Source organism: Nannospalax galili, unplaced genomic scaffold (genome assembly GCF_000622305.1).
Source record: "Nannospalax galili isolate Female #2095 unplaced genomic scaffold, S.galili_v1.0 scaffold72, whole genome shotgun sequence".
In the NCBI taxonomy this organism is placed as follows: domain Eukaryota; kingdom Metazoa; phylum Chordata; class Mammalia; order Rodentia; family Spalacidae; genus Nannospalax; species Nannospalax galili.
This window is the reverse complement of record NW_008336933.1, coordinates 9,231,470-9,253,322: the sequence shown is the minus strand read 5'-3', so window position 1 is coordinate 9,253,322 and position 21,853 is coordinate 9,231,470. Positions and strand designations below refer to the sequence as shown.

The 21,853-nt window shown below is 41.1% G+C and overlaps 1 protein-coding gene across 4 annotated transcripts in view; it reads left to right on the top strand.

Moving 5' to 3' along the window:
- Fars2 (phenylalanyl-tRNA synthetase 2, mitochondrial) overlaps positions 1-21,853 on the top strand; it is a 542,959-nt gene that overhangs the window by 76,902 nt on the left and 444,204 nt on the right. The window contains exon 3 of one of the 4 annotated variants that reach the window (XM_029562860.1): positions 12,372-12,488. The exons of the other annotated variants lie outside the window; for them this stretch is intronic. The gene's annotated coding sequence lies outside the window, so the exon portion shown is untranslated. The remainder of the gene's footprint in view (positions 1-12,371; positions 12,489-21,853) is intronic. 4 annotated transcript variants of the gene reach the window in all.

The window sequence follows — 21,853 nt, the reverse complement described above, 5'->3', positions numbered from 1 at the left end:
CCTATGTACTCACTCTCACTTTCTGTCTATGCCTAATGACCTCTTAACTTGTGATGCTCCTGTCTCATTCTAAGTGCTGGGATTACAGGTATGTGCCACGACACCCACATAGATAGAGACTGCTTTTCTAACATTTAGCAAAGTGTTGAGTATTTCATGTGGACCAAGCATTAGATGCATTGTTAACCTTTGTCTTGGTCCATTTCGGCTGCTGTAACAAAATAACACAAATTGAGTGATTTGTAAACAATAGAAAAGTTTCACAGCACTGGAGACTGGACGATCCAAGATCAAGATGCGGTCTGATTTAGAGTCTTCTGAAGACTTTCTGGTTGTAGGTGGTATCTTTCTACTGTATCCTCACATGGTGGAACGGGCATTGGATATCAGCCTCTTTTATTAGTGACACTGATGCCATTTGGGATATCCATTGTCATGATTTGAATGAAATGTCCTCCGTAGGCTCCAAGTATTTGGACATTTTTTCCTCACTTGGTGGCACTGTTTTGGGAGGTCTTAGAATGTGTGGCTATCCTGGAGGAAGCATGTCACTGGGGGCAGGCTTAGAGAGTTCTTAAGCCATGCTGCAGATCTCCAGTCACTCTCTTTTTTTCTGTGCCTGCTTGAAGATGTGAGAACTTAGCTTCTGTTCCTCCTCCAGCCACCTCCTCGCCAGCAAGGACTCTTGCCCCCTGGAACCGTAAGCTCAAATAAACTCTCCCTTCTGTAAGTTGTTTTGGTCATTGTTTCTATCACAGCAACAGAAAAGTTACAATACACCCATGATGTAGTGGCTCTCCTAATGCTCTGCCTCCACATAGTATCACCACAAAAGGGAGGATTTCAACCCATGCATTTTTAGGGACATAAACACTCAGTCTGTAACAATAATCTATACCAGACATTGTGCTGTGTATAAGGTAGATAGTGGGAAAGGAATTACATGTGGTTCCTGATGCTCAGATTCTGCAGTGGAGTTGGAGAAAGCTGTGTGTGAACTTGAAGCATGTGTTGAAAGTAGATTTTCTTAGACAGACTGTGGGTGGAAGATTTGAGGAGGAGGAGGATTGGAGGTTGATTGGCAGCTGGGACTTGCTGTTTATTGAGAGAGTACGTTGTCTTTTGACTAGGCTACCTCATGAGAGATCATTTTGTCTTATATGCACAATGACATATCCCAGTGCTGTTTTCAAATCAATTTCTCTGGTTAAGAGATGCCTTCTCTGGGGAGGAAATCTTGTGGCTTAGGTAGGGGTGGTAGGGAGTTTCGAATCTTGTACTGTGCTGATGTTCTACCTATCCAAGAAAATACATTAAATATTTATTTACTTACTTACTTTTTATATGTATGAATGTTTTGCCTGCATGTATGTAAGTGCACCTGTGCATACAATGCCCATGGAGGCCAGAAGATGGCATTGGATCCTCTGGAACTGGAGTTAGGGGCAGTCATTAGCTGCCATGTGAGAGCTGGGTACCAAATCTAGGTCCTCTGCATGAGCAGCCAGTGCTCTTAACTGCTGAGCCATCCCTCCAGCCCCCAGAAAATGTATTTTGAAATAGGATTCTTTTGAAATTCAAATGATTTAAAAAAACAAAACAGTAAAAACAAAACTTAGGGATAAACTTGTTATGAGAAACGGGGAAGTCAAATATGATGAAAATTTTAAGATTGTTGGTAAAAAAATTGACTAGAAAAGGGAAGAGGTTTAAGAATACTCCGTTTGGAAAGATGCCTGATATGTGTAAATTAATCTGTAAAATCAATGCAATTCCAGTTCAAAGAGTAACAGGACTTCTCATGCTAATTTCAATCTGCAAAATTCAAATTGTGAGAACAACCTAGGAAATTCTAAGAGTCAAGTTATGATGAGCAACTCAGTTTACTGGCTGTTAGATGCATTAGGAGGTACAGTAATTTGAATAATTTAAACTTTGTTCTGCAGAAGAAAAAAACATATCTATGGACCAAAGAGTGTTCAGAAATATATCTGAAATGTACCTGGGATCAGATCATGATAGCAGTGGCTTTCAAGTCAGTACTGGAAACATCTTTACTCAGTTAAAATGTTTACGGCGACCATAGTAAACAAAATCATTATTTCTATTTCATTCTTTATATCCTGTTGAATTTCAGAGATAAAAGATTTAAGAATAAAACTTGTGTAAGAAAACACGGGCAGGTTTATGCATAAAGTTGTCCTTAAATATTTCATCAAAACAGGCAGTTATTGTGACATATATGACCAAGGAAGAGCTGCTGGTACAAGGTTAAAAATCATTCCTGGAAGTAAGTAACAAAAAAGCTGTCAAATAGATCTTATATTTGCAATTTTAGAAAAAATGCAAATGCCACTCCCTCTTCCAAAAAAAAAGCGAAGGGAAATGTGTGGGCCCACTGAAAATTAATTGAAATGTGTCAATGAGACATTGTTTTGACCAGCTTGCTGAAAAAATTTCTAAGTGCTGAAGAGAACTTGAGTGAATAAATTTACCACTGAAACATGAGGTCCACAGACAGAGGGCACTTTAAAAAAATTACATAACAATTGACTGCTGCATTCTGAACATATATAAATATTAGAGGTCAATAAACTTATGTTGAATGAGTGAATGAAAGTATTTTCCTTGGTAAGTAAGCTTTCCTGAATGAGGTTTACAATATCAAATAAAATGTACATGCGTTTTCTACAGTAGCCTTACCACTAAAAAGTTTCCCTTTGTCTGCACCTATGAAAAATTTTCATAGCAGTGTGTGTGTGTTTGTGTGAGTGTGTGTGTGTATGTGTGTGTATGTGTGTGTGTGTGTGTGTGTGTGTGTGCGTGTGTAGTGAAGGCCCTGACTGATGAGGACTGTTTGTTTATGTTGGAGTTCAAATCCTAGGACCTTGTGCTTATTAGACAAATGCTTTACACTTAGCCATCTGCTTCTCCTAACAGAGCTTTTCTGACTCTGAGATTATAGGAAGTTTTCTTTGCATTTTGGTATATTGAAACATAAACACATAACCCTAAGGTTATTTAGCAAAAACTTCCTATAAATTTTTCTGTATTGATTGCACTGCTGTTGGACTCAGATCAGCTTTGTTATCTTGTCCTCTTTGGATTTATGAACTGTTCTAAGGTTTAGACTTTCTCAGTTTTTGACCTTGGTGGTTTAATTAGCTAAGAAAGTTGTGTACCTCTATTTAACCAGGGGTGCAGAGGGTTAGGGAGAGCATAGCTTGTAAGGATGGGAAGAAAATTCTCCTGCCTGGGTCTCAGTTTGTTAAAAATGAGGTACAGGTACTTACTCTGATTGCTTTGTTTTATTACTGCAATGTATTTCTGATTCATTGTGATGCATCCATGTCCCATGTCAATGTACCCATTGTAGATTTGTATGGCTTAATTTTGCTTAAATAGCTTTCCCTACATCATAGAATTCTTTGAATGCTCATGGGCTTTGTGATAGAAACATTCATCTACAAATTTAGGTAAATAAAGCTCCTTGACTTTTACTGAACTTTCTATTTATCTACAATATCTGAAACTTGTAGATAAGTTTGAAAAAAAAGCAAATAACTTGTTACCATCTTCTGGAAGCAATTCAAATTATGAACAAAGCTTCAGTTTTTCTGAATGTACCTTCAATTCAAAAGGATGGCATTTCATCATGCATTCCTTTATCCCCAGAAATTAAAATATAAAAATTTCAGTGAGACTTTCTCCTGGGGTTTGCTTACTATTAATTTATAATAAGTCTCATAACTAATATCTTTGTGTGATATTTTTTGTGTTTCAGAAGACATTTTTTTCATAGACTTTCATGTAGTTTCATGACAACCCTTAGAAGTAGACTGGGAATTGTCTTTATTGTCTGAGGACTCACTGTTTGATATTTGGAGACAATATTGCCAACCTAGAAAAGCTGTTAGCAATGGTGCAGAACATTAGATTAAAACAGCAGAAAGAGCAAGGGACTATCAAAGCTTCAGGGATGTAGCTTGCCTCTCTAGCCATAGGGAATGCACACATTGAGGAGAGTTTTGAAAAATAGGGCTATTCTCAGGGCGTGCTGGAAAATGTGGAGCTGTCTGTTCTTGCCCTCTTCTGTGCTTTTGCTCCCTAAAGAATCATCTCTCATATTTTTCAGGGCCGTTGTTCCAAATATAAATATCAAGTGGTCCAACTACATTCAGTTAAAAAATCAGAGTGGCCACTATGTGCCGAAAATACTGGATTAAGTGCTAGAGATCCAGTGTTGAACAAAAGAGACACAGTCTGTTTGCTTAGGCGCCTAACTCTGGCACTTCCTGTTGGGGACCCTGGTCACCAAAATGACCATGCCCCTGTTCCACAGGCTTCATGGGAAGATACCATTGAATGAACAGCCTGGACACTTTGTGTTCAGTCATATTACAGAGAAGTACAGCTTACCAGAAAGCACTTAACTGTGAAAGGTAGCCTAGATTTGAGGTTCTGGAATGGGTGATGTGCCTGATTGTATTTGAAAGGTGGTGGGAGGCAAAGCAAAATAATGAATAAAAGGAAAGAGCCAACCTATCTCTTGTGGTTAAAATTTGAAATGTCCCCACAGGCTCATGTGCATGTTTGTTCTCCAGTGGGGGCATTATTTTGGAAGGCTGTGGAACCTTTAGGAAGTGGGACCTAGCTGGGAATCAGGTCAATAGTGGCAGAGATTTACAGGTTTCACTTGGCCTCTTGTTCCTGGTCTGTAATGATGTGAACAGCCTCTGCACCATCTTCCTGCTGCTGTGAATTCAGCTGCTCTGCCATACCTTCTCCACCAGGATGAAGTGAGAGCTCTGAAACCATAGCTCAGGATACATCTTTCTGTCTTGTTTGTGTCAGATAGTGTGGTCTGGCCAATGTGAACATAACTGATAGGCCTTAGAGTGCTCTGCAGTGTTTTCTTGCCCTTTGTCGTCAGACTGGGATATGCCACACCCTTTCAACAGGAGAGTGCTGTCAGCTGAACCTGGTTTCCTTGAGACTCCCTGCGTCATTGCTGGCTTAATACTTGGTTCTATATTTGTTCATAAACACTGATTGGATAAAGGCCAGTTGGTGCTGGACCACACACTGTCATTCTAGCTGATTCTCAAATCGTGCTCATAGGTTTTGCATACAGATCTGCTTGTATTTCCATTTAATATATGTTTTCCTCATTCATAACTTGGTTAATTATCCCATGGCTGGCCATTTCTCTTAGTTTTTTTTTTTTTAAATTTATTGGTCGAGCATTTCATTGATCAAATCTACCCCCACTCCCTCCTGTCCAATTCCTCTCAGATCCCACTCTTCCCTCCCAACTTAATGTTCTTTTTTAAACTCACCGAGTTCATTTAGTGCTGACAGTCTATTTTTCATATTTTTTTATTCTTAAAAACCATATTATAGGTAGAGGTGTGCTCTTCTGGGATAGTTCCCATAAGCCTTATTGGAAGAGGATTCTAGAAGGGGCGCATAACCTAGGCAATGCTTCCATGGAAGAAGCATAAGAAAGTATTGAAGAAAGAGAAAAAGGTTCTGGTTGAGTGGATTGTGTGGTGGGGATTGGTGATAGGTGAGTCTAGAGAAGTTGGCAGTGGTGGCTCAGTATGTCTCAAAGTTTGCTGAACATTGGAGTCACCTGGAATTAAGGGAAAAAAAAAAAAGAACTCGATGCCAACCTCCCTTGTCTGGGCATCTTTAACTGATTGGTATTGCATGTACCCTGGAACACAGGGAATTAAAGTTTCCTAGATTTCAGTGTGGACCAGTATGTGGGACTCTCTGAGCCAGTTTATGAAGAGCTGTGTAAATTATACTAAGGCATTGTAGCCTATTTATAGAACAATTTATGACCTCAAAGGACCTTGAAAGATTTTAGCCAGCAGCCTCTTTGAAGTAGGCTGATTTTAAATTGCTTGGGGACAATAGAGAAGTTAAGATTAGTGGTGTAAGACTAGTTAAGGGTGCTTGGAGATAAAGGTGGTGGATGGAGGAAGTGGCAGTACAGATAGATGCAGAGAGGTAGCTGGGCCCCTGAGATACAGAAGACATGACTCGGCAGTACTTGGGGTGGATGGGATGGTAAGTGGGCTGAGGGACAGGCTGAGGCTTGGGGGCTTGGGAAGGGAGTGAAGCATGGTGACTTTTTCAGCAGGTTTGGCCTGCTGGCCCTGTTAAACTCTGAAGACCATGAGCTAGTTTTTAATTCCAAGAGCTAGCAGAGGAAATCTGTCAGGTCTTTGCCAATCACTTGCTTGAAACCTGTAATCTGTTTTCTCCTCAGGCAGAGGTGGTATTTCTTGGCTTCCCTTTTTGAGCAGGTACTTTCTTTGGTTTTGTGTGTTGCATTTAAATACACATCCCTTCCTAGGGGAGATTCTTCTCACACTTGTTATCCATGACCTCCTGATGGACAAGGAGTCACCACTCGCTCAGCGGTATACCCTTTTGCAGGGGGTGGGGGAAGATTGAAGAAATAAAATTTAATTTATCTTTCATATAATTAAGTTTGAAATTTATGGGGTTTCTTGACTTTGTAAAATGATGCCCTTTAGGAATCTTTTTTTGTTTTTGTTTTTGTTTTATTTTTTTTCCTTTTGGTCTTTTTGAGACAGGGTCTCCCTGTAGCCCGAGCTGTCCTGGAACTCACTGTGTAGACCAGGCTGGCCTTGAACTCACAGAGATCCGCCTGCCTCTGCTGGGATTAAAGGCGTGCGCCACCACGCCAGGCTTAGGAATCTTTTTGTAAGGGAAAGTTTCTGTGTTCTTTAAATTACTTGGTTTTTAGGAATAATCTCTTGGCATAAGTACTATTCCATCTGGGCCTAATGTAATCTTCTATCTGTTATAAGAATCCTGGACAAACATTAGTCAGGATTAATGCTAAGTAACATCTAAGAGAATCTTCCTTTAGATATGCACTGGCTTTTCCCCTTCACTGTGCCTTTGATGTAAAGATTTTTCCATACCTTTCCTTGGATTCAACACCTGCAGAACCTGGTAGTGAAATGAAAATCCCAGGTGTACCATTTTGGTCTGTTACCATGACTGTGTTGTTGAAATCATAAATTGCGTATAATGAAATGCACTGTAGATTTACTGAAGTGAAAAAGTATGTTTTGAAGGCTAAAACTCACAGGAATGAATGGAAAGTTCTTTTGATGGTGAGAAAATGTAGCAAAGAGAAATTATAAAAACACAGTCTAGAAAAGATCTCCAGAACCTGAAAAGCAGAAGATCTTAGCATTAAATATTTACAGTGAAGTAAAACCATTACTCTACTTTCAGAGAAATAATAATGGGATAGACCAACATTGAAACATGGATTCCCAGTATCCAGGGCTTCTGTTGACAGCCCAGTGTTTTGAAAATGACTTTTCTCTTGGATTTATTTCAAAAGAGTAGATAGATTTTATTATTTTATTTTTAATGTGTATGCGTGTATTGCCTGTATGTATATAAGTGCACCTGTGCCATGCAGTGCTTGCGGAGGCCAGGAGAGGGCGTTGGATCCCCTGGAACTGGAGTTATAGATGGTCGTTAGCTGCCATATGGGTGCCAAGAATTGAACCCGGGTCCTCTGCCAGAGCAGCCAGTACTTTTAACTGCTGAGCCACCTCTCCAGCTCCCCATGGCTGTATTTTTAGTGGATAGGAACAGAGGGCATTAAAATACCTAGCATGTTTGTGAAGGGCTGCTTATAAAGCATGTTCAGAGGCAAATGACTGTGATAAACTACCTTCCAGGGAAGCACTTTATTCAAATGAGGCAATTTTCCTCCTGCCACCACACAGGGAGGGCATCCACAGATGAGTGGTGCACAGAGGGAGAGAAGCACACACTGCTCGCTTGCATTCTGTCATCTTGCTTGGACTTCATTACTGAAAAGGACACTGGTAGCTGTCCAGATGCTTAACTGGCAATCTTAGCTGACTGATGGAACCATGTTCCTGTTGGCTGACATCTGCTTTTAGAAGTTATTTATAAAGAAAGAATCATTGTAATCAAAACAACTAGTGAGATTTTAAATGTGAGACCTACTGGGAGAGTCACCTGTTGTAACTGGCTCAGTCAGAAGGGTTGGCTAAACATTTGTATGTGCTGAGTGTAAAAATAGCATGGCAGAAGCAGGCACTTCCATATTTTGAAAATTCTGAACACTGGAAATATGGAAGGACATAAAGCTACAAAACAGTAAATTAACCAGCCCAAAAGTTGAATGGAACAATGTGAGAAGAGCTTGGGAGCTCATATTCTTGTCTATACAGTAGGATAAAAAGCTGAACAAACTGAAAATAGGTGAGTCTTGGACCCATCAGAGAACTGAGGTCACCAGGCAAGGCACTTCGCTGGGAACAGAGAGAAGGTGCCTGGAGCTAGAGATCACAGAGCGGAACAGAACCCTCCTCCCCAACAATCAGACTGTACTTAATGAATTTCTGGAGGCTCTGGGTGCACTAGCTCCTCCAGTACAGACTTTGGGGGCTTAAGGAGTTTGCACATTTGTGACTTACTTCCACATATCCTACTAGGATCTGTGTAAAAACAGAACAAAAGAAACGTCTAGTTTCTTATAATGGGAGGGGGAATAAGCATTTGAAATAGACATACCCAGAGTATTCTGTTCTCCCGCCCTCAAAAGAAAGCATTTTAGCAAAACCTAACAGGCTTGAGTTTCACCTGAGTCTGCCCATCCAGGGAGGACAAACGTCTGACTTTATCGATGTTGAGCCTTCTTATCTGCATTTGGGGGAAAAAAAGAAAGCATAGACTGACATGTGAAGGTCATGTCCCAGGGGCCCTGGCTTGCTAAAAGCTGAGCTGGTCAGGGGGCTTAAAGAGGGTTTCCCTTGCTTGCCCTCACCCAGTTCTTCTACGTCAGGCTCCTGAGCAGCAAGGAAGGCCTAAAGCTAAGAGAAATGCAAGGCGTAGACTCTAAGAGAAACTGGGAACAGAGGAGGCAAAAATAAGGACAAAGAAAGAAATTTTAGCCTCTGACACCTGTAAGAAGTGATACACAATCTAAATATTAGTCAGATAAACATAGAACCTCCCAGTAAATGTCTTTTTACTTTGGTTTGTTTTGCATAGTACATGTCCCACGTTTAGCAAATCCTTCACATGCCTACAAAAAGCAGCCTGTCCTTTATGTCCTGCTAACCAAATTAGTATGAGCCTCAAAGCATGGCTGTTAGACATCCAAGAAGGTTAGTTCTTGCTCCTTGCCCTCCTAGGTCAACTAAGCTCCAAAGACTATGAGCATCTCTCAAAATGTCCTGTAACTGTGGTGAGTCACCCGTCTCTTGATCAAGGAGGCCACTGAGACCCCACCAAATGGACTTGACCCTCCTCCTTGTAGACTGGACACTGGTTCAACACAGAGGAAACATTTCCTCCATGCTTCCAAGTGAAGCCAACCATGGTCTAGCAGGACCTTTGACTTATCTTCACATAGGTGGAACTGGTAAAAGAAAGGAGCCGAGAGCTCCTCCCAAGCCCATGTGACTCCCAAGGAACAGATCCTCAAACCACCTTAAGAGTAAAAATAAATTGGTTTATCTGGGCCAACTGCATGGTCTTAAACACCCAAAAAGGAAAGTATAACCAAAGATGAAAGGGATCAATATAATTCTTTTAAGAGTCCACGTGTGTAGCTAAAAGCTACATAACAAGAAACAATGCCAGACAGGAGATACCTTCCTTTGAGTTGTTGGCCAGGGTGGCCCAAGAGACTCCCAGACAGTAATCCAGCATAGAACTGGGAAAATGAACAGCAGACCCCAATCTTAATCTAAAGGAATATTGGCAACTGATTGCTGTTAGACGAGGAAGAGCTGATCTTCCTAAAACAAGACTCTAGATAGGCTGCCTAGATGCAGCAGATGGTCAAGCACTGGGGAACGGTTTGGGGTGCTGACAAAACAGTGGACGATAACAGGGATTGCAGAGTATATGGGCTCTAGTGGGTGTGTGGGGGGGTGATGGGAGGGTGCTATTTGGGATGTGGGTATATAGATCAATAAGATTGTTTGGGATGTTCTGTATGAAAAAAATCAACAAATTAAAAAAAATGAGTTATAGTTGAGGAAGAAGCATAAAAATTTACTTCATGTTAATTTGTAGATGTGAAAAACATTACCATTGAAATCTACCTGATGATTTTATATCCATGCTCAGGTGCCAAGGATCTCAGAAAGTAACCGACTGTGACTAGTAATCATCAGATACATAGAAATTAGAGACCCATGTCCAAATATCTAAGTGTTAGTAGCATTAAAAATGAGTTTTTCTGGGGTCGGGCCTGGTGGCACACGCCTTTAATCCCAGCACTCAGGAGGCAGAAGCAGGGGAATCTCTGTGAGTTCAAGGCCAGCCTGGTCTACATAGTGAGTTCCGGGTCAGCTGGGGCTACAGGGAAACCCTGTCTCAAAAAGACCAAAAAAAAAAAAAAAAAAAAGAGTTTTTCTCTATGAAACAGTATATTTTAAAATGTAATGGAGATCTTGTTTAAAGGTTAAAACCTCATTCAGTTTTATTTCTTATAGGGTTTATGCTGAGTTCAGTATTGTATAACTGTATTAATTCAACTGTGAACCTAAAAATTTACAGCCAATTTTGAAAGAGATGCCTCTTTGTTCAGGAAATTGTTATTGAATATGTTAATGCTGTAATTAAATGCTTCTTCTAATCATGTGGTTATTGAGTAAATAATTTTAAAAAGCAGCCTGAATAGAGAGCAAATACCATGGCAGAGATTTTTGAATTATTGTACTGTGACTTTAAGTAGTATTAACATGCGGCTACTTTGCAAGCACAGGCCTGGGTCGTGTCTCCACCATTGTAAAAATAGTAAAAAGCTAATTGCGCTAATGGATAAACAGTATATAAGCACATATAAGGAACAGTACAAGAGATGGAGATGCTTTAGAAATTATCAGAAGCAGCTGAGTGTGGTGGCATATGCCTTTAATTCCAGCACTCAAGGGCCTGAAGCAGAAGTTGGGGCCGGCCTGAAGTACATAGTGAAAGGTTTTCTCAAAAGAAACAAATGAAAGAATAGAAAGCTAATGCTAAAAATTCTACTGTGATGAAGATAAGGAATATGCTTGGGCTCCTCGGTAACCTGGATGTAGGTAAGCAAAGGATCAAGGAGCTCAAAGGTACATCAGCAGAAACCTCCCAAACAGGAAGGAAGAGAATGAGAGACCCAAAACGGAATATTCAAGAGGTACGGGACAAAGGCATGGGGCCTGCACCATGTGAATGCCACAAGGAGAGGAAGAAAGGAACAGAAAAAATATGTGAAGTAATAATGGTGAGATGTTTCCCAGACCAATGACAGACATAAAAAAATAGACCCAACAAATTCTGAGTACACTGTACAGGCAAGTACAGAAACTCCAGTGCTTAGACACAACAGAAGAGGACTCAGAAAACCCCAGGACACACAAAGTCTTGAAGAAGGCCAGAAGAAGAGCATACCTTAATCATAGAGGGACAGAAATAAGGAATACGTCAGATTCCCTTCACAAATCATGCAAGCAAGAATGAACAAAGCCACTAACCGAGAATTCTGTATCTGGAGACATTATCTGTCAAAAGTAAAGAAGTGAAGACTTTCTTGAACAAACCAAGATAGATTTGTTTTTGGCAGATCTACCATGTCCAGGAATATTTAGATATGTTTTTAAAAAATTTATTGATAGTAATAATTAGATATATACAGATTAGAGATACCATGGCCAAGATCTAAGTGTTAGTAGCAAAAACAATGAGTCTTTATCTAAGAAACAGGATATTTTAAAATGAAATGGAGATCTTTTTTAAAGGTTAAAAATCATTCAATTTTGTGTCTTACAGGGTTTATACTCAGTTCAATATTGTATATGAGTAAAATATTGTATAAATAATAATTCAACTGTAAACCTAAAAATTTTATAGCCACTTTTGAAAGAGATGTATTTTTGTTCTGGAAACTGCTACTGAGTAGGTTAAAGCTGTAATGAAATGCTTCTTCTAAAAAACAATTATTGAATCAAGAATTTCATACAATTGTGTTTTGAAACACAATTGTGTTTCATACAATTATATTCCCATCCCCTCTCCCATCTCCCCCTTGCTTTTCCACCCCCTCCCCCCAACTTTATGACCTCTGGTAGCATATGAAAGGCCCCTTCCATCTTATGCAACACATCTGAGCTGGGTGTCAAAGAGGTCATATCTCATTAGAATGTTGGCAATCTATTCTTCTTATGCATAGATGGGCCAAAATTAGGGTCCACTCCCTTTCCTTTATATGTGGCCTTGCGTCAGAATACACCCAGGGTTTTGGAATGAAGTTTTCACATTTGTCTTCTGTTTTTCTTACTGCTTAGGATCGTCAAGTCGGAATTTCTCCTTTCATCAGTGATCAGAGAGAGACACATGGGTTTCCTCATCAAATTCAGTTATTCACAGCCTGTGAGTGGATAACAGGTTAAATTAATAAACAGGTGAATGCATGTTATACTTTGTTTCTGGGCCTCAGCTCACTCACCCCACTGTGGCCCAAGGCATTCTCCAACAGGTTGATTCCTCACTGGGCTTTACTGTGGATAAAATCGGAAGCTAGGCCCTCACAGTGAGCAGCAGTTGACTCATGGGTCTCTAATCCAAGATTCTTTCAGTGGCAGTGGGATGTTTCACAGCTTCACGTGACAGCTTTACACCAGCGTCCTCTAGCTTATTTTCTATAATTGTAGATTTTTCAGCCTCCTAGTGCTGTCATGAACTGCAGCTAGGCCTTAACAGCCATTGGATTTAGATTTAGAGTCAGAAAAGACAAAAGTTAGAAACTGAGGTCTACATATGGGCAGGACGAGTACTGGAGAAGGGTGAAGGGACTTCTTGCGTCCTTCCTCAAAGGTACTGGTGCCATGATGGAGTCTGACTTGAGAAACCTCTGCATTTAAAGAGAACTGAAATGGCCATAGCAAGTTATCTGATCATGAAAAGAAGAAATCCACTACAAAGAGACCAGGTAAAACTAATGAAATGAAATGTGAAGGTGATCTTCCTTCACTTTTGGACCAAAGAATATCTCTCTCTCTCTTTTTTTTTTTTTTTTGGTCTTTTTGAGACAGGGTCTCCCTGTAGCCTCAGCTGTCCTGGAACTCACTATGTAGACCAGGCTGGTCTTGAACTCACTGAGATCCACCTGCCTCTGCTTCCTGAGTGCTGGGATTAAAGGCGTATGACACCATACCTGGCTGTATCTCATCTTTTATGGAAAGGAAATATTATTGCTGTATTATCATCATGCCAGCTGAGTTCTGGCATCATTTTGAGATTCATTCAGAGTTGAAAAGTAGAGTGAAAGAAAGCCAAAATTATTATAGCTTTCCAAACTGCATATGAAGACATCTCTGAAACATCTTATAGGTGTTAATTTCTAAGAAGGTAAATATTGATTGCTATGAGCTTTGTGGTTGCCATTTCTTCCCTCCTCCCTTGCTGCTTCCTTCCTGTCTACCTCCCTGCCTTCCTCCATGCTCCCTTCCTGTCTGCCTCCCTGCCTTCCTCCATCCTCCCTTCCTGTCTGCCTCTCTGCCTCCCTCCATCCTTCCTTCCTGTCTGCCTCTCTGCCTTCCTCCATCCTCCCTTCCTGTCTGCCTCCCTGCCTTCCTCCATCCTCCCTTCCTGTCTGCCTCTCTGCCTCCCTCCATCCTTCCTTCCTGTCTGCCTCTCTGCCTTCCTCCATCCTCCCTTTCTGTCTGCCTCCTTGCCTCCCTCCATCCTTCCTTCCTGTCTGCCTCTCTGTCTTCCTCCATCCTCCCTTCCTGTCTGCCTCCTTGCCTCCCTTCCATCTCTGGTGACTCTTTGAGACCAAAATTGAGGAAATCACCGTGGATTATCCCAGATCTTGGTTAGCTGGTTCCATGCTAGAATCTCCTGTAGAATTGTTCTAGAATTTAAGTCCCTGGTGGGGCCTATGTGTTTGGTCTTTTTAACCCAGGAGACTGATTTTTAATGATCTAAGGAGCTTTGACCATAGGTCTCGGTCTCTCTCTCTCTCTCTCTCTCTCTCTCTCTCTCTCTCTCTCATATTACCCTTTCCCCCTACTCTCTTCCCTTAAATTTTCTACATTATTTTTCCATTATTTTTCTCCTTTTATTTTCTCCTTTTTCTCCAGAATTTTTTTCTTTATTTCAATTTTATTTTCATTTTCCTATTTTTCCTTTTTTATTTTTTTAATAATTTTCTCTGTTAGGGTCAGAGTGAAATGAAAATATAGAGATAAGCCTTCAACTAAAGGAACTTTTACTTTGGAATAAAGAATTGTGATGTAGGACACATATGCACAAGGTAGGGTAATATGCAAGTGGCCTCATGACTATCTCTGCTTGGAAGGAGGTCCATATTGACAACTTGGCTCCTTGGCATCCCAGGTCAGGGCTACCTCCTTAAGGTAAAGTGAGTAATTACTAGGGATACAGTGGCCATGCAGGTCCTTCAAGAGAATGCTTCTAGCCTCAGGCTTTCCCAAAGACTAGATCATGAGGCCCTGGAGTTACCCTATCACTGTGAAACTGTTAGAAGTGACTGAGATTGAGGAAATGCTACCTTGGTCATAGACTGAACTTGTGAGGAGAGGTGTTCCATTATCTACCATGGCCTCATGAGAGAGGCTAGAGACATTTTCTCCCTGATTGTGCCACTGTGTAGGATGGCCACTAAAAGCACATTTGTCCATATGGGCCTAAAGACAGAAAATGTGCTTTGGGATGTTGACTTAACATCGCAGTTGCAGACTTTGGTTTCCTCAATGAGTTCCCCTTTGGCAGACAAGCTAGCTACCTTCAGTGACAGTTCCCTTCCCCCATACTGCCTCCAAGCTCACAGTAGCCCTGGGGCAGACACAGGGATCCCTGGAGTCATTTTACCTGCCAATGTTGCTGGCTCCCTGCTTTTTGGAGAGGACTTCTGGAGCTGTGAGAGTGGAAACTGAGGGACATATATAACATGTTCCCCTCTTTAAGTTCATAGAGTATGTGAACCTGCTCAAGAAACTATGTAAACCCAGTGAGAGTCACTTTATAAGAAATCCCGAGGGACCCATATGTGTGGGTGAGGCCCCCCACACAACTATTTCTGACTGCTTCTCTTCCCCATCCAGGCTAAATTGCTGGCAGTGGACTTCAAGTAGAATAAGATTCAGGTCCAGGAGTAAGGTGAGGTAGTGGCCAGTTTTTAGCTGTTGGGCTAGAAGATGCCCCAGCAGGAGAGCCAATCCATCACCCTGAAGCTGCTGCCTTCACATGATCTCGTTAGCTGTATAGCCTTTTTACATTTGTGATATTGAGCCCAAACCTTATGTCAGCTTTCCTGCTTTTACATTCCCCTCTGATACTGGAAATCATCATCTAGGAGAGGGCTAGGAGTCCAGGACGATGCCCAGAAGAACACCCAGAGTGCCTGCTAGTCTCTTCCCTGGCCCAGAGAGGACCACCCGCCTCTAGTTCAGTTCCCAAGCTTCTCCCCACTCCACCTACCAGCTGCTATGGTACCCTAGACAGAACCAGCTGCTTAAAAGTGTTTCCTCCAAGGGAACCTTCCTCCATGCTGGGCAGCTTTGATCAAGACCAGCTAAAAGATGGGACTCCATCCTTACCTGCTGAGGACAGCCAGGGTTGGCATGGGCCCTTGGGCAGTTCCTCACCTTTCATCTGCAGACCCCTGGGTTTCAGTGGCTGGATAGTATCCTGCATAGAGCGCCTGAGTAGAGCCATCATAGGCTGTTGTGTTGGGCACCAAGGCAAAGATGAATGTAGGGAGGCCAACCCATGCTCCCTGTATCTCATATGCAGGGCAGCAGGACGATGCTGAGCTATTGGAGTCACTGCATGCTGTGCAGAAGACTGACCAGGTACAGGATCCAGGTCAATGTGAGTCCTTGACTCTCTAGTTGGCCCTTTTATCTGTGGTTTCTGCATCCATGAATTTAATCAACCTCAGATTAGGAAGTATACAGCATGTCCAGTTGAGGATGGAGTTCTGTCTCCAACCCTGTATTCTCTCCTTGAGTTCACATACGGGTTCTCTGTCTCCTCCATGGCACTCAGAAGCACCATGGCTGGAACGTTTTCTGGGCTTGAGTGTGCAGTACTCCCAGGAGCTGCCTGGGATTTCAGAGGGGGAGGTAGGTTTCCAGTCCTAGCTACAGGTTTGCCTCTTCACGCTCTCCTAGGGGAAACTTCAGAAACTGCTGTTATTCCACAGGCTCTTTCTCTTCCTTTTTATGTTTGTGGGAGGGGGAGGCGATTCTGTAGAGATACACAGAGTGGAAAGATTATTGGTTGAGTAGTTATCGCTTATATTCTGAATTGCTTGTGATGGTGCTGGTGGGAAGTAATGGCTGATTCAGTGGTTCTCCTTATGTTTGTGGTAGAGAACGTGGGGCCGTCATTTCCATGAGCAGTTTGCTAACTGTGATACTAACTCCAGCAAATAACCATAGCATTTACTTTTGTTTGAAGACTTTCTATTCCATTCTAATCAGTTTAAGCCACAAATGCTCATTTGATAGATTGAGATATGAGTACTCAGAGAGGTGAAATAGTAGTTTTAAAGTTTCCTTGATGACACTTTCTTGCTGTGTCTTCACATTGTGAAGCAGGCAAGTTTAGTCTTTGGTTGTCTTTTACCGGGACACTAGTCTCCTTCATGATGTTCTGCCTTGTGACCTGTTCGCTTCCTAGAAGGCCTACTGCCTAATGCTATCACCCTAGCCATTTAGATTTCAGTATGACACAAAGATTCAGGCCACAGCAGGAAATAACTATGTTTTTAAGCAAAGTCTTCCCAAGAGTCTTCTCTTTTCTCTCATTCAAATAGGAAATCCCGTGGTTGCCAGTGGTTGAGAGTGGCTCATTTGGACATCAAAGGAATAAAAATGGACTTGGTTCTTCTTCTTTGGTCCCTGTACATAGTGATCATTTCTCCAGTTTCTCTCTTGCTACTGTGTATGCCTCAAGTGTTAATTCGACTAAGCTAATTGTTCTGCTTTTTCCCTAATGCTCAGAGATTTACAAAATCTGGAGCATTCATCTGCTTTTGTGCTATTTGGAGAAGAGTCTTTGTGGTGTGCCCAGAATGGGTAGGAGCTGGACAGAAGAAACCAGTGTGAGCAGAAATGAACTGGAATGTGGGATGTGCTTGATGAGGGAAGTTCCTGTTCTTTCTTTTCTTCTTATGGTAACTGATGATGGACTGTGCTTCCTACATAGGTTAAGACTGTATAGTGGTGAAGAGTGGCCACATAGGTAAGGGTACAGGGAGCACATTTTGTACTATGCTTTGTTGTGTCCACCTCATCCACACTTGGTACACGTATATTGTATCTAGCTCATTCTCAAATTATTTTTGTGTCCGTGTAGAAATCTGTTAAATAAATTGCCTAGCTTTAGGGATTTTATGTCATCTCTAAAGTGAAACCTGGTTGGTTCTCTGAATTTCCAGCTGCCGTCTCTCGGAACCTGTGCATTTAAGGGCAAGTCAAATAACTATTTATAGAGAACTGATCACATACATCCTTTGTCACCTTCCTGCGTCCCGAGATTGGGATGTTGAGAGACATGGCATCTTGCAGCAGGAAGGAGTTTGCTAGCAAGGCCTGGCAAACACCTGCCTCCTTGTGCTTCCTGTGTGTTTCACAGTTTCAGCTGAGAAATTTGAGCATTTATCAAAACCAGCTTTCAGTGTTGAAAATGTACCCTTTTAAGTTTAGCCTTTTAGTTAAAAAACAGTGTTAGAACAATTTATGGTTGCTGCACAGACCTGTAGTATGGCTGTTCCTTTTGGATACTTCATCTCTTTTCAAGCTGGCAGATGTGCTGGGCATTTTTCAAATTGGTTTATTTTTCCTCAGTCAAAAGTAAAGCTTTTGGCACATAGTGTGCCTGAGCTCCTGATACAAGTGTCCAGCCAGCTTGAGTCACACAGCTGGGGAACTTGCCAGTGATGAATTATTAACATTGCTCCTCGGGGCTGAGTCTACGTGGTACCTGTGTTGCTCTACCATCCTGCACTGGGAGCCTAGCAGGGTGCCCACTGCTGAGCTCACCTGGGTGCTCACCTGAATGCAGCCCATTACAGTTGAGTGTGACCTCCACAGTGCATTAGTCCAACAGATCATCCAGCCACAGGAGCTACAAGCACTTCTGTTAGTTTAGTGATGGGCAGTCTTTTCCCACAGCTTAGGTAACAGGTTCCTCAACAGGTGTCAGTTCAGCTATGCACATGTTATCATGCCGTGAAGAAATGGTCCTCTTGTTTATGAAGGTGCTATGATTAGCACTCTTTGAAAATTTTTAGTGATTAAATACCATAAGGAAGAATGAAACAGAAATGACCAGCATTTGGAATATATGTAATAGCTATGATAACTAAATCAGTAGGAAAATTATCAGCACCTTAGTAATAAAATGTCATGAATAGACAATAAGAAAAGTAGCAAAGCTCAGTAAAAACTGAAAATATTTTAAGTATCAACATTATGAGGGAATATGAAAACATTTAGTTTTAAGCATCAGACTGGCAAAGATGGAAGGAAAAAAACCTCATAAATGCCATGCTTGTCAGGAACTGGAAAATTGCTTTTCATATATTATTGGTGAGCAGTGTTTATGTAAAGTTGTTTGGCAGTACATGCTGACAATTTAAAATACACATACATGTTTATCTGTGTGCCAGTTCTCTACTTTCTGCCTGACTAACACACGGGACAAAGCTCAAAGGAAATTGGTCCTCAGTGTTCTTCAGTCCAACATCATGCATTTCCCAGGACTGTCTGGAGAGTGTGCTCTGCATTCTTGTCCTCTGTTGTGTGACTCTGAAGTCAGGACTCAGGTGAGCCTACAGCTCAAGATGACAGCATTTTATCATGACCACTGTGTAGATGAAGCCTTTCCCAGGTGGCTGCTGTAGGGCCTTTCTGCAGGTGGCTATAGCAAGGATGGATTGGATGGATTGGCTATAGCAAGAAGGACCTGGGGCTCCTTTTTCTCACTGGCACCATCTGTGTTAATGCTCCCAGATCCCAGGACAACAGGCTTTTTCCTCCCTGCTCTTTAAAGTCTTGAACTTGGACCTGTTGTACACATAGGAAACCCCAAGGGTAACCTCAGATCAGTGGACTGGCTCTGTGGTGTTTCCTGGTATCTCCTTGTGTTAGGCTTGACAGTCATGTGGGGTCACATAGTAGTTGCGTGTGGGTTCTTCTCTTCCTGAGGCAACATTTACAATGTATTTATATAGTATGCATTAATTTATATATAATCTTGTGATGACTTTAGATGCTCTCCAGTGAATCCAGCATTTAACCACACTTCCAGCCCAACCCCGCATTAAAGGCATTACACACATTATTGAGTCGATCTGTATAAATCCTGATGATAGTAAATCAGCTTAGACTGTTCACAAATGCGTTCGGCAGCAGCTGCTCCTTAGCTCTAATTCCTTATGCTAGCATGATATCTCAGTTACCAAATCCACAGAAACTGCCTTTATAACGGGCTCTGAATTAACTCCTTTCTGCTACAAGGAGGAAAAGAGAAGTAACATTTTACGTCTCCATTTTTATGAACGCTATGCTGATATTATCACAAGAGTTCTACATTTATTCTATTAATAAGTATTCATTGTCGTTTTGGTTTATGAAGATTAGAAACATACAGAAAATCTCATATTGTAGATTTCATAGATTATGAGGAAATTTCCCTTTGGGTGTACAGTATATCTCCTGTGTAATTGCATGCTGCAATTCTGAGTTTAACTTTTTTTAATTGGAAGATATATTTATTAGAAAAAAGAAAAAAGTAATACTATTGAACATTTAAAAGAAACAGCTTTAGTTAATCTTTAAAAGCTAACATTGCACAGAAATTGGAGAGGGGGTAGCCGAATCAAATATAAATTTTTTGTTAATCTTTGCTCTCTCATTCAATACAATTTGTTCTCAAGTCTAAGCTTGCTTTCCTTCATGCTGTCAGAAAAATGAAAAACAGACATTGCTTTCTCTTCCTCCTTGAACCTTCCTCATTTTTTTAATTTATCTAAAAAAAGATTCACTATTAAGCTTTTAAAGCATTTTCTTTTTGATCTTACCTTTTCATTTAAAAAAATTATTTAATAATCACATGATTAGAAGAAGCATTTCATTACAACAGCATTGACATATTCAATAACAATTTCTAGAACAAAGATGCATCTTTTTCAAAACTGGCTGTAAATTTCTTATTCCAATATAACTCATTTTTTTAATTGGTTGATTTTTTTTGTGTATTTCATATAGAACATCTCAATCTTATTCAGTATATACCCATATCCCAAATGGCACCCTCCCATTAACCCCCCCCTCACTGGAGCCCATATTCTCTGTCATCCCTGTTACTGTCCACTGTGTTGTTTGTGCCCCCAGCCGTTCCCCAGTGCTTATCTGTCTGCTGAATCTAGTCAGCCTATCTAGAGTTTCTTGTTTTAGGAAGATCAGCTCTTCCTTGTCTAGCAGCAATCAGTTGTCAAAGGAAGGTATCTCCTCTCTGGCATTGTTTCTTGTTATGTAGCCTTTAGCTATACAGATGACTCTTAAAAAATTATATTGATCCCTTTCATCTTTGGTTATACTTTCCTTTTGAGTGTTTAAGACCATGCAGTTGGCCCAGATAAACCAATTTATTTTTACTCTTAAGGTAGTTTGAGGATCTGTTCCTTGGGGGTCACATGGGCTTGGGAAGAGCTCCTGGCTCCTTCCTTTTACCAGATAAGTCAAAAGGTCCTGCTCGATCATGGCTGGCTTCACTTGGAAGCATGGAGGAAATGTTTCCTCTGTGTTGACCCTCCTCTTTGTAGACTGGACACTGGTTCAGGTCCATTTGGTGGGGTCTCCGTGGCCTCCTTGATCAAGAGGACAGGTGACTCACCACAGTTACAGGACATTTTGAGAGATGCTCATAGTCCCCTGGAGCTTATTCAAACTAGGAGGGCAAGGAGCAAAAACTGTTCTTTATGTCCCTCTGACCAAAGTAGCATAGGCCTCAAAGTATGGCTCTTAAACATCCAAGAAGGTTAGTTCCACTAGTCTGGTACTTTTAATTACCATGTGCCATGTAGATAAAGCTTGGTCAAAGACCAAACACTCTCAAATATACCTTTTTTCCTCTACCTCCCTGGTCCTTTTCATTATCCTGGTTCCTGTAGTTATGTCTGGATTCATACTCACTTAATCAGGATTTGGTGCAAGGATCCACATATGAGGGAGAACATACGTTGTTTTTTTGTTTTGTTTTGGTTTTGGTTTTTTTTCTGAGTCTGTGTTACTTCACTTAGTAGACTAGTTTCTAGTTCCATCCACTTAACCTTCAAATTTCATGATTTCATCTTTCTTTACTGCTGAGTAAAACTCCATCGTATAAATGAACCACATTTTCATTATCCACTCGTCAGCTGAGGGACACTTAGCTTGCTTCAATCTCTTAGCTTTTGTGAAAAGAGCAGCAACAAACATGGATATACGAGTGCCTCTATAATAGGATGAGTTCTTTTGGTATATATTTGTGCCAAGGAGTGGTATAACTGGGTCAAATGGTAGGTTCATATTTAGTTTTTAAAGAGTTCGTCACACTGCTTTTCATAGGAGTTGAACAAGTTTGCAATCTCACCAGCAGTGGATGAACATTCCCCTTTCCCCACATCCTCTCCAACATTTGGTATCATTTGTTCCCTTGATCTTAGTCAGTCCAACTAGGGTAAGATGAAATCTTAAAGTGGCTTTAATTTTCATTTCCCTAATTACTAGTGATGTTGAACACCTCTTAACAT